We start from the raw sequence: 13,527 nt of genomic DNA, 5'->3' as shown, positions 1-13,527 counted from the left end.
AGCTACCTTCTTGAGGAGATGGTAGTGAGCTGCCTTCTTGAGGAGATGGTTGTGAGCTGTCTTCTTGAGGAGATGGTAGTGAGCTGCCTTCTTGAGGAGATGGTAGTGAGTTGCCTTCTTGAGGAGATGGTTGTGAGCTGCTTTCTTGAGGAGATGGTAGTGAGCTGGCTTTTTGAAGAGATGGTAGTGAGCTGCCTTTTTGAAGAGATGGTAGTGAGCTGCCTTCTTTGGAGATGATTGTGAACTGTCTTCTTGAGGATATGGTTGTGAGCTGCCTTCTTGAGGAGCTGGTAGTGAGCTGCCTTCTTGAGGAGATAGTAGTGAGCTGCCTTCTTGGGGAGATGGTTGTGAGCTGCGTTCTTGAGGAGCTGGTAGTGAGCTGCCTTCTTGGGGAGATGGTAGTGAGCTGCCTTCTTGGGGAGATGGTAGTGACCTGTCTTCTTGAGGAGATGGTTGTGAGCTGTCTTTTTGAGGAGATGGTAGTGAGCTGCCTTCTTGAGGAGCTGGTAATGAGCTGCCTTCTTGAGGAGATGGTTGTGAGCTGCCTTCTTGAGGAGATGGTAGTCAGCTGCCTTCTTGGGGAGATGGTTGTGAACTGTCTTCTTGAGGAGATGGTAGTGAGCTGCCTTCTTGAAGAGCTGGTAGTGAACTGCCTTCTTGAAGACTGGTAGTGAACTGCCTTCTTGGGGAGATGGTAGTGAGCTGCCTTCTTAAACCACTGCAGTTGCTGGAGTGTAGAACACACACAGGACTGTTAGGATGGCAGCTCCAGAATTTTGACCAAGCAACATTGAAGGAACAATATAACGACAAGGAACAATAATGTTCAAGAGTTCATTTGCTAACCAAAGGGACATATTTAAGATGATTGTAAAACAAAAGCAAAGAGGGAATGAGTTGTGATATGGAATGCATTGTCTGAAAGGTTGTGGACTTAGACTCAATACTAACTTTCAAAGCGGGTTGGGGTATGTTCTTGAAAAATAGAAAAAATATAGAGCCATGGGAAAAGGCCAAGGGAAGGTCAATATTGAGAGTTTTTTCCAAGAGCAGGTAGAGGCTTGATGGGCTGAATAATCTCCTTCTGTGTAGTTTCATTCTATCTATAAATAATTAATATTTATTGGTTCTATCTAATATATCTGACTGTAGAAAACCATCCAAAGCACTAATAAAGTTCCAGTCAAATTTTATAGTTTGATTTTCAGAATTTGGTTCAGATGGTCAAAACTTCACAAGTTACCTTCAGTGACATAAATCCAACATTGTCAAGAGAAACAGACACATATTGGGTGGCAAGAATGCGAGATTATCAGGTACATGTGCCCATTGACTGCATTGTCAAGAATTGCCATAGTACCTAATTACTCTAATTGCTACACAACTTCTCCTAATCAATTTCAATTACTTTATATATGCAAAAAGATTATCTATGATCAAGTTTTCAAAACATGAAACCAAAATCCTTTTTATTGTATTCCTGTATTCCTGCACTTGCGTACACGTGAGAATCAAACTCTAAACCTAAATCAGAGTGGGTGTGAAATTTCTGTTGTTTTGTAGCTAGCATTGCTCCTGTGAAATATTCTGATGTTGACCACAGCAGCATCATACTAAAAATATGCCATTTATTTAAAATACACCCTGTGGTGGGGTGAGACCCCCACATCCTCATCGATTTTGCTGGCACGCTCTGGCATTTCCTGTAGCTTTTTCAAGTTGGCTAAGGCTAAGGATGTCTTGAGCTTCCATAGTGGACTAATGCTGTCCTATACTCTCAGAATGCACCAATGCACTTCATAGCTAATGAAGAACTTGTCAAAATTGTTCACCTCAATCAAACTCCCTTTAAATTCCCTGCAAATTGCAATGGCTGCCTTAGGATTACTTTCTGCTTCATTAGGATCCCCAACTCTGTGACCTTTATATCGGTGGTGCTTCCAAGTAAATTGAGATGGGGAAGGATTATGGATCATTTTCCAAGATGGTGATTCATCAGGAAGCCTATCCACACCATTTCCTTGCTAGTCTGCATCTCAATATCAGATTTTTTTTTGTTAATCAAGGAAGACCCAGGCTTTGTGTCTTTTTGACATCCTCAGCTGTGCATGATCTTCAGCACTCTGTTCACTTTTGGAATAGTAATTTTCCATCCTTGCAAATAACATTGAAAAAAATAACAGACATGCATTAATGTAGTGCCTTTCACATCCTAATTCCCAAAACACTTTCTGGCCAATGAGGCACTTCTAAAGTGTAGTCACTGTTGCAATGTGGCAACGAGGTGACACACAGTGAGCACCCATAAAAGCAATGTTATAATTGCCAGGTTATGTGTTTCTGTGTTATTGGTTAAATATTGGCCAGAGCGTTCTAGTTAACTCTCGAATTCTTTCATGTGTATCTGCAAGGTCAAATGAAGCCTCGGTTTAACATTGCATTCAGAGGATGGGATCTCTGACAGTGCAGCACTCCCTCAGTACTGCACTGGAGGGTCCAGTTGGATTGTTGGGTTTAAGCCCAGGACTAGATCTTGAACTGACAACGGCTCAGGGACAAGAGTGCTGCAAACTGAGCAATGGCTGATAATGTATGTTTCTGATTAGAATTTCTTGGTTTGTGCAGCAAAATAAATTGACACATTGTTTCAAGATACAATTTTAGAAGTCCTTTGGGCAATGTGATTTCCATTCATGAGTTGTGTCACAAATCAATTGACCTCCAACTGGAAGAAGAACTGGAGAAGGAAAGTTGCTTAAATTATTAAATGGGTTAAGGAATGTGTGCAACTTTTAAAGAATAGATAATAACTGGTTTCCATGCTTTTCTTGATACAATGAAGACCTTTGGGTGAACTGCTGTCTAAAGATAGCAACATGTAAAATAGGTGATGGACGAGGCTATTCAGCCCATCAGGCCTGCTCTGCCATTCACTATGATCAAAGCTGGCCACCCGGGTGTTAAAAAAGAAAAAAAGAAAAAAGAAAAGAAAAAAAAAAGGAGTATTTCACTGTTTTGATCACACAGCACTGTCCTTTGATGTGAAGGGCAGTGCTTGTCACTGGCCACCCGGGTGTTTTCCTATCTTCCTGGTGGAGGCCTGCTCTGCCATTCACTATGATCAAAGCTGATCAACCAACTCAGTATCCTGTCCCACTCAGAGGCTATATAATCTGTGGCACAGTGGCTGAGTTGTTAGCCCGGCTACCTCGCAGTGCCAAGGATCCGAGTTCGATTCCAGCCTCAGATGACTGTCTGCGTGGAGTTTGCACATTCTTCCTGTGTCTGTGTGGGTTTCCTCCCACAGTCCAAAGGTGTGCAGGTCAGATGGATTGGCCATGGTCAACGGCCTATAGTGTCCAGGGATGTCTAGGTTAGATGCATTAGTTAGGGGTAAATGCAGAGTAATGGGGAATGGGTCTGGGTGGGTTACTCTTTGGAGGTTTGATGTTGACTTGCTGGGCCAAATGGCCTGTTTCCATACTGTCGGGATTCTATCATGAGAGCAAATTAGACAATACTTGAAGATGGAAAAGAATAAAAAGCACAGATCAAAAGAATGAAAAGAACAGATCAAAATAATGGAATGGATTTGTGGCGTGTGATGGACTGAAGACTTCTTCTGTGCTGATAACTCTATGACTGTAAATGACACTTGCCACTAAGAAGCAAAACAATTTTTCTCAGTTCTGTAAAGCACGACTCCATAAGTGTGTAAAAACAATTATAAATCACAAAACTCAATTTAAATATCAATAATGCCATGTGGATGAAAGCACTATCAAATTATACATAATTTAAATTGCAAATTTACAGACACTTTAAATATGGGAAATAGACTCTCACTTTTTTAAATTTGTTTTATTTTGTGGCATACAGTGTCAAGTTTTAATTGTCCCTTAATGGCCAATGATGACAGCCTTTTCTGATTTATGAAATTTCAGTTTGTTTCACATTTGCTGATCCATGCTCAGGGGCTAAACTAACATGAACCCTCTGCTTGATTGACCTGTCCCTTGGTGACAGCATGTATTCATGCTGCAAATTGCATTCAGCCTCATTTATGGTACTGTGTGGACTCTCACCTTTTTAACGTTTAATTGCCTGCATCTTTGCACCCTCCTTTCGCTTATCATCATTACAGGCTAGTGACGAAGACAGCAGAGAGAGAGAGAGAGAGAGTTGCTGTGCTGATTTAGCTCAGTGTCTCCCACACTAATTTTGTACAGCACCCAACCATCCATACCTCAGCTGCCAGCTACAATTGCAGCAGCAATTGATTGCCCCACAACGGAAACCTTTCAAAACCCACGGAGCTTTCAACTTTCCCTTCCATCTCAGACGTTAAAGCTGAGATGCACTGCTTCTTGAAAAGATTGCTGGAGCGAAGCTGTTAGTTAACGAGAAAAACTATGAGCCACAGAAACTTAACAAAAGATTACCACTGGCGAGCAGCAGAGGTAGGTGGCTTTCACGTCTTTAAAAGATCGTCTTTTACCTCTGTCTTTTATTGAGAGCGTGCCTTTTCTACAGACACTGTTGAAAGAAGAAAGGGAGACCACTTGGGAAATAGTGGGTCTGTGTACCATGTCTTCAACTCTGGTTAATTATGAAATGTTATAGCCCTCTCAAATATGGATTTTCACTGTTATGATGTAGAAGTATGCATGAGAAACATCAAACCTGTCTCTTTGAGTCTCTTTTTTTCAGCTATTAAGTGTGAAATGGTGCATTTCTTAGAAATTCACCTACAGGCTATAATCAGAATTTCAAATTAGTGGCTTGGTTCTGATTAGCTTGTGGAGAGAAGTTGGTGTACAAACATGGTGCACATCCAGAGCAACAGGTAAATTTACCAATTTCCAGCAGATTTTATTGCAATTTAACAAAATAACTTGTGGCAATTGAACATCAGGCAAAGTGAGATGATCTCATTTTCAGGTCTCTGAAGGCAGTTTAATAATTATTTTTCAAAGCACAGAATACAGTTGAGAGCTGTTGTGTGCACTCTGCCTTCGCAGCTAGTTAGGTTTACCATTTACTCTTATTTTGCTATGTCTACTTTTCGTCTCAACATGATATCTGCATTTCTCTCAAAATCTACTGAGCCTGTTGTCCCTTTTAACACACTGTGTCTGTATTTCCTTTGCACTTTGTTATTTTTCAAGTTCCCACTCACCAGGGCAGTATTGATCCGGATTTCTTTCTCATCATAACATGTTTACACTTCCCTTCCCATCAGGTTGTGTCATGTTAGCTCTACTCTTGTATCTCACTTTAGCAGTTTGTATGTATTACTGTGTCTTTCCATAAAGTAATAAGACACTGAAAACAGAGGGAATTTTATCCTCCCTGTGTAATACTCATTTCCACATGAAGGTTTCTTGGTTTGATTTGAGTGAAGATTTCACTCACCTCACAGAGTCATAGATTTTTTTTACAGCCAGGAAAAAGGCCCTTTGGCCCATTGTATTCATGCTAGGCATCAAGCATCTATCTATTCTAATCCCATTTTCCAGAATTTGCCCTATAGTCAATTATTAACAATTATAAAGAAATACTTCTTAAATGTCTTGAGGGTTCCCACCCCCACTACCCTTTTAGGTAGTGGATCCCAGATACCCACTACCCTCTGGGTGAAAAAGTGTTTCCTCAAATACGCTTTGCATCACCTGGAAGGAGAAAGTGAGGACTGCAGATGCTGGAGATCAGAGTCAAAAAGTGTGGCACATGGAAAAGCACAGCAGGTCAGGCAGCATCCGAGGAGCAGGAGGGTTGATGTTACAGTAAACTTGAGGTGGTGCAGAAAAGATTCACAAGGATGTTGCCAGGGTTGGAGGCTTTGAGCTTTAGAGAGAGGCTGGATAAGCTGGAGCTGTTTTCCCTGGAGCATCAGACACTGAGGGATAACCCTATAGAGGCATTTGAAATCATGAGGAGCATGGATAGGGCAAATAGCCAAGGTCTTTTCCCCAGGGTAAGGGACGACAAAACTAGAGGACATTGGTTTAAGGTGATAGGGAAAAGATTTAAAAGTGATCTTAGGGGCAACTTTTTCATGCAGAGGGTGGTGCACGTATGGAATGAGTTTCCAAAGGAAATGGTGGAGGCTGGTACAATTACAACATTTAAAAGGCATCTAGATAGGTATATGAATAGGAAGGATTCAGAGGGATATAGGCCAAGTGCTGGCAAATGGGACTAGATTAGGTTAGGATATCTGGTTGGTGAGGACGGGTTGGACCGAAGGGTCTGTTTCCTTGCTGTACAACTCCTTCCCTTAAAACTGTGCCTCCGCGTTACTGACCACTCGACATAGAATCCCTATCTATCTTTTCCATGTCCCTCAGAACTTTATACATTTCAATCAGATCTTCCCTCATCCTTCTCTGTTGTAAGGAAAACCTTAGCCTATGTAGTCACTTATCATAGGTGAGTTACTCCAGTCCAGGCAACATCCTGGTGAATCCCCTCTACATGCCCTTCAGTGCAATTATATTCTTCCTAGAGTGAGGTGACCAGAATTGTACTCAGTGTGTCAAATGTGGTCTAACTAACATTGTGCACAGCTAGCGAGTTTTGAGAAGATTTGTAGCTCAGGTTGAGTTTCTGAATGTAGGTTTGCTCGCTGAGCTGGAAGGTTTGTTTTCAGACATTTCATCACCATACTGGGTAACATCATCGTGAGCTCCCAGATGAAGTGCTGGTGGCATGGCCTGATTTCTATTTATGCGTTTAGATTTCCTTGGGTTGATTTGGATCCCATTTACCACTCCATGGGAAAAAAAAACAGGAAATGATGTCACCACAAGAAATGACATCACTACATGAAATAACATCAGCAACCCAAGGAAACATAAACACATAAATAGAAAGTGTGCCATGCCATCAGTGCTTCATCTGGAGGCTCACTGGTGATATTACCTAGTATGGTGATGAAACGTCTGAAAATGAACCTCTCAGCTCATCAAGCAAATCTATATCCAGATCGTATACAGCTCCACCACAACCTCCCTGCTCTTGTATTCGATGCTTTGACTAATAAAAGCAAACATCATATATGCCTTCTTAAGCACCATATCTACCAACCCTACTCCCTTCAAGGATCTATGGATATACACACCAAAGCCCCTCTGTCCCCAGTGTCTGGCCTCTCAGCCTATACTCCCTTGCCTTGTTAGTCCTTTCCAAAAGCAATAACTACAAGTTTCTTCAAGCAGTTCTATTAGCAAGTAATATTCTAAATGAACATAAGAAACTTAGTATTGGAGAGTTTCAGGAGTCTTGATTTCCAATCAGGATGGGACCTGAGGGTGTGTGGAGGGTCAAAATGGGGAGCAAACCACCTCACCTCTACTTGGCATGTGATGCTTGAGGGATGACACAATGTCACTAACATAAGCTGAAGAAGTGGGAATGACACCAACACAAATGGGCAGGATAAAATCCACTGGGATGGGAGAAGGGTCTGGGCAGGAGTTCAGGCCTCCACTGCTGCTCCATGGAAGCTTACACCAACATTTGGGTTTGGGTTGCAGAGTCTATGATTAAGGATCAGCAGGTTAAATTACCATCTCGGCACTGGTCAGCGTAATGGAACTGGGTATGTTTCTAACAAAATAGCAGAACAGGGCAGAGGGGCTGAATGGCTTATTCTTCATGTGATTACTACATCCTGAATTATTAGTATTAATGATGGGATGGGAATGATGCTGAATGCCTCTCTCCCATTGGGAATGGTGCAGGTGGCTGCCTTCAATTCATTCCCATGTCGGTGAGCTGAACTCCTGTCCACACCCTCCAGCCGCTATCACTTAGGGCACTCATCCTGTGTTGGGAATTTGCATAACTCAGCCCTCCTGACTCAGGGAGTGAAAATTTGACCTGATGTTTTACGCGGTTCAGAGTCGCAATTTTTCTGAAAAGTGCTCCTGTAAATTTTGGTGTATCAAAGGTGCCATGTAAATGTTGTTGAAGTGAGCATACTATTGTGGGCTGCAGCAATATGTCTTCACTTCACATGACACAATCGATTTCAGGAGGATCTCTATCTGGTTAATGAAAAAGTTAAGAGCATGAATTCTTGATTCAGGCTGTGTAAGGAGAGGAGATGGCCTAGTGGTATTATCACTAGCCTGTTAATCCGGAGACCCAGATCATATTCTGAGGAATGGTGTCCACAATCCTACCACAGCATATGGTGTAACTTGAATTCAATGAACATCTGAAATTAGGAATCAGGTGAGCTAGTTTGTAGTTCATTAACATCCTTTAGGAAAGAAAACTGCCATCTTTACCTGCCCTACATGGGACTCCAGACCCAGAGCAATGTGATTGACTCTTAACTGCCTGGTGAGCCAATAAATGTGAATGAACAAAACAAAATGTAAAACAAATTTTGAGCTTTCAATTAGTAAAATTTGAATCATAAGAAAATATTCCAAATATTGGGAGATCCATACTGAAAATCCATCATGTGGCTCACTCAAATCAGCAGGTTAAATTACCATCTTGGCACTAGTGATATTGGTCAGTGTAATGGAACTGGGTATGTTTCTAATAAAATAGCAGAACAGGGCAGAGGGGCTGAATGGCCTATTCTTCATGTCTCTACATTACTACATCCTGAATTATTAGTATTGATGATGGGATGGGAATGTTGCTGAATGCCTCTCTCCCAGTGGAAATGGTGCAGGTGGTGGGGGGGGGAGTGGACTAATGTTCATGCCAAATGATTCGGAAAAACGGCACATCAGTGCAATTATATTCTGCTCGTTTTAACCTACATCTGTTGATGTGTCCCATTCCTGTAGCCGGCGAGGGAACTCATTTCCATAGAAATAGGTTAGCTTCCTGCTGAAAGACAGCAAGAGCATTTCGTAGTCCACACTGAAATGGGCTACTTACATAGTTTCAGTGTTCATGAACAGTTGCTTCTGGGCATTTCTGCATTGCAATAACTCGCACTGTTCTTTTTGCGGAGCCAAGTTTATAATTTGAAGTGTCCACAGATTGCAGACTGCCTCCATTGGCACTAGTAGTTTGTCCTGCACTTTGTGTTATGAAATAAAGAAGTTATTTACACTACACGAGGAAAATGTCTCACGTGCAAACGATTATCAAGAGCAAGGTTTCAACGTTGCTGCCCGGAGAGGAATTCTTCACTGGTATTCTTCGTTATGTCAGCTTTCGAATGTTTGTGGAAGAATTTAGTTTAACTACTTTGTGATGCACCATCAGTTTGGACCCAAACCCTTTGCAGTTTTACTGGTGCAAATTTGATAATGGGTTAAAATGGTCAAAAATAGTAACCTATTTATAATGAGGTAAACCTGTTACAGGTATCATTACAGTTGTTATGGGTCGGACAATCCTAAGCTATGCATGAGATGTGAGTTCAAATTCTACAGGGAATCCAAAAGAAATGCAATAAAATGCTGATGTTAGCATTGGAGATCGCAGGTGAAATCTTGTGCTCTTCCCAGTTGTCAGAAAAAAATGAGTAGGGGATCTTAATTGTGCGGGAGGACAATATCAGAATCCTGAAATCAGGATGGAAGTTTGCAATTCAGGTCTGACAGCTCAAAGGTAGACCAAGTTAAAAATCACACAACACCAAGTTATAGTCCAACTGGTTTATTTGGAAGTACAAGCTTTCATATCACTGCTACCTGACAAAGGAACAGCGCTCTGAAAGCTAGTGCTTACAAATAAACCTGTTGGACTATAACCTCGTGTTGTGTGATTTTTAACTTTGTCCACCCCAGTCCAACACTGGCTCCTCCATATCACAACTCAAAGGGAACTTGAGCTTCCCAATGTCAGACATGCTCACTAGAGGTGGGGCTGTCAGGAAAAATGAAGGTCCAATCTGGGTTATCCCGGATATAACAGCCATGGCGGATGGTAGATCTGGGCTAGCACTGGTCAAGAGGGACACCATAGGATGTGCTGGGTTGTTAATGAGGCGCGTTTGGAACCTTAGTGAGACAAAACTTGCCAGACCTTGCAGAGAGAAGTTCTCCATGATACTGACAAAAATGACACTTTGTGGAAGTATTAAGTTTCAGCCCAATGCTTATCAAGAGAGCTTTCCCATTGTTAATTGATCACAGATGTGTGAGGCAAGACCAGTTTCTAAATCATGCACTTCACAGAATCTTGGTCTTTGTCACTCGCTTATGAAGATGAGGTGCAGCAGCATAAGTAAAGCATCAGTATCTCACGAAATGAAACAGCACTCACCCCACCCTCCAAGACATCATTCCCCATCTCCATCTCCTTACCTTTCCTCTTCATTGTTAACCTTTTCTCTCTCCTGTATCTCATTTTGCTCTATTTCTTCATGAGTACTTTTACCATATTCCCTCAATATTCCATCCTGACCAGAGAGCTGCTTTTACATGCTGTTGATGGGGACCCCTGTTTCTGTAACAACACTCACCCCTACAATTTGGCATCATAATCTTCTAAATTGACAACATAGAGCACTGAGGGGAGCAGAGGGTGTTGAGTTTTATTAACATGCTCTTTCCAGTGGATCCAAAACTATTGATGCTTGGTAAGTAGGAAGGCGTTAGTGAATGTATATACTTGAGCTGAGTAACCAGTATTTGTGATAAATTGTGGGTTGAGAAACGTTCATAGGAAAACCATGGGACCTGATTCTAACTGTGTATAAAAGTAATGTTACCATAGTCCTGCTGTCTCATTATAGAGACACAGATAGCTGTGCTTTAACCTGAGGGTCACCACACCTCAGGTGAGGGGAGAGGTTGAGAAAAGCAAAGCTTCATAGTTACCTCAGCCAGTGCAATAATTGAACCCATGTTTTTGGTATCACTGTGCATAGTAAACCAGCTATCCAGCCAACTGAGCTAACTACGTAAATGTGACAAGGTCTTGAGAGAGTTGGAATTAGGCCTGATGGTGGCTGAGAACAATGAAAGGTTTAATAAACATTTTGGTTTAGTTTGCATGAACAACATCTATTTACATCTAATTTTATTCAGAATACATCATTCTTTACTTTGCAAATGGGATGTGTGCACTGCTGGCTGGACCAGCATTTATTGTCCATTCCTAATTGGCCCAGAGAAGGTGGCATTGTGGTGATTTCTGGAACTGCTGCAGTCCTTGGCAGTCCTTGGGTATAGGGGCACCCACACAGCTGTTAGAAAGGGAGTTCCTAGACTTTGACTCAGCGACTGTGAAGGGGCTGTTATGTGGTTCTAAGCCAGAATGGATGGCTTGGAAGGGAATATATAGTTAGTGTTGTACCCCTGTATCTGCTGAACCTGTCCTTTGAGGTGGTAGAGGTGTCAAAGGAACCTTAGTGAGTTGCTTCAATGCATCTTGTAGAAAGTACCCATGCTGCCACTGTGTATGACTGTGAAGGGAGTAAGGTGGAAGGTGATGGAGAATGTGCCAATCAATTGAGCTGCTTTGTCCAGATGGTGTTGAGCTTCGTGAAAGTTGTTGGAGCAACACTCATCCAGAGAAGTGGACAGAGTGCTACCCAAATCCTAATTTGTACATTTAGATGACATGATTATTACTCATTATTTACCAGCTCAAATTTAGATATTGTTAATGTCTTGCTGCACTTGGACATCGACTGCTTCAGTATCTGAAGAATCATGAATGCTGCTGAACATTGTGTAAATCATCGGCAGACATCCCTACTTTATGACAGAGGGAAGGTCATTGATGAAACAGCTGAAGGTGGTTAGGCCTAGGACACTACCATGAAGGACTTCTGCAGGGATGTCCTGGAGCTGAGATGACTGATCTCCAACAACCACAACCATCTTCCTATGTGTCAGGTATGACTCCAACTATCAGAGAGTTTTTCCCCTCCTTCCCATTCATTCCAGTTTTGCTAAGGGTCATTGATGCTATATATTACTTTGATAAACACTGTCTTGATGTCGAGAGCGGTCCCTCTCACCTCATGTCTTCTCATGCAATTCAGATCCTTTCTCCATGTTTGGATCAAGGCTGTAATGAGACCAAAATCTGGCCTTGGTGGTCTCCAACTGGGTGTCACTGAGCAGGTTATTTCTGAGCTGGAGTTGCTTGGTAGCACGGTTAATGACACCTTCCTTCTCTGCTGATGATCTAAAGTAGATTGATGGAGTGGTAATTGGCTGGATTAAGTTTGTCCTGTTTTTTGTGTTCAGGACATACCTAGGCAATTCCTCACATTGTCGGGGAGATGCCAGTGTTGTAACTGTACTTGGGAGAGCTTAGCCAGGGGAGCAGCAAATTCTGGAGCACCAGTCTTCAGTACTATCCCTCGAATGTTGTCAGCATCCATAGCCTTTTTCAGACTGGAATTGAGTGCCTTCAGCCATTTCTTCATATCACTTGGAGTGAATCAAATTGGCTGAAGTCTGGTATCTGTACCTTCTCTTTTGCTGTGCAATAGCCCTGTCTATTTGACTTGTAAGTTGTGCAGCATTGTACCTTCATCAGGTTGACACCTCAATTTTCACTACACCTGGTTCTGCTCCTAGCCTACCCCCCTGCACTCAATCCTGAACCAAAGTTGATCCCCTGACTTGATGGTACAGGGGATATTTATTGGGTCATGAGGTTGCAGATTGTGTTGGGAGTACAATTCTGCTGCTGTTGATAGCTCACAGTGCCTCATGGACGCCCAGCCTTGACTTGCAAGATCTGTTCAAGGTCTGAGCCATTGGCATAGTGCCATACAACATAATGGAGGTTATCCCCAGTGTGAATTGTGTGGTGATCACTCTTACCAATACCGCAATGGATGGATACATCTGCAACGGGCAGACTGGTGAGCATAAAGACAAATTGGTTTTTCCTTTTTGTTGGTTGCCCACTTGCCCACTTGCCGCAGACTAGTCCAGCACCTACGTCCTTTAAAATTTGAACAACTCAGTCCGTAGTGGTGCTGCTGAGCCACTCTGGTTTGTGAACATTTAAGTCCCCCACTCAGACTGCATTCTGCGCTCTTGCTACCTTCAGTGCCTCATCCAAGTGCTGTTCAACATAGGGAAGCACGGGTTCATCAGTCAAGGGAGAGTTGTATGTGGGATTCAGTAGGAGGTCTCCATGCCCTTGTTTGACCTGATGCCATGAGAATTCATTGGCCCAGAGTCAATGTTAAGGTATACCCGAGAACTCTGTGGGAAGCTAGAGAAGTGATTGCTGGACCTCTTGCATCATATTTGTATCATTGATAGTCACAGGTGAGGTGCCAGAAGACTGGAGGTTGGCAAATGTGGTGCCACTGTTTAAGAAGGGCGGTAAAGACAAGCCAGGGAACTATAGACCGGTGAGCCTGATGTCGGTGGTGGGCACGTTGTTGGAGGGAATCCTGAGGGACAAGATGTACATGTATTTGGAAGGGCAAGGACTGATTCGGGATAGTCAACATGGGTTTGTGCGTGGGAAATCATGTCTCACAAACTTGATTGAGTTTTTTGAAGAAGTAACAAAGAAGATTGATGAGGGCAGATCAGTAGATGTGATCTATATGGACTTCAGTAAGGC

The 13,527-nt window shown here is 42.5% G+C and overlaps 1 protein-coding gene across 1 annotated transcript in view; it reads left to right on the top strand.

Moving 5' to 3' along the window:
* Window positions 1-4,388: 4,388 nt before the first annotated feature.
* The window catches only part of gpr142 (G protein-coupled receptor 142), a 26,152-nt gene continuing 17,013 nt past the window's right edge, over window positions 4,389-13,527 (top strand). Inside the window, exon 1 of the mRNA XM_043714944.1 lies at window positions 4,389-4,460. The gene's annotated coding sequence lies outside the window, so the exon portion shown is untranslated. The remainder of the gene's footprint in view (window positions 4,461-13,527) is intronic.

Source organism: Chiloscyllium plagiosum, chromosome 24 (genome assembly GCF_004010195.1).
Source record: "Chiloscyllium plagiosum isolate BGI_BamShark_2017 chromosome 24, ASM401019v2, whole genome shotgun sequence".
Taxonomy (NCBI): domain Eukaryota; kingdom Metazoa; phylum Chordata; class Chondrichthyes; order Orectolobiformes; family Hemiscylliidae; genus Chiloscyllium; species Chiloscyllium plagiosum.
This window is presented reverse-complemented; position numbering and strand designations above follow the sequence as displayed.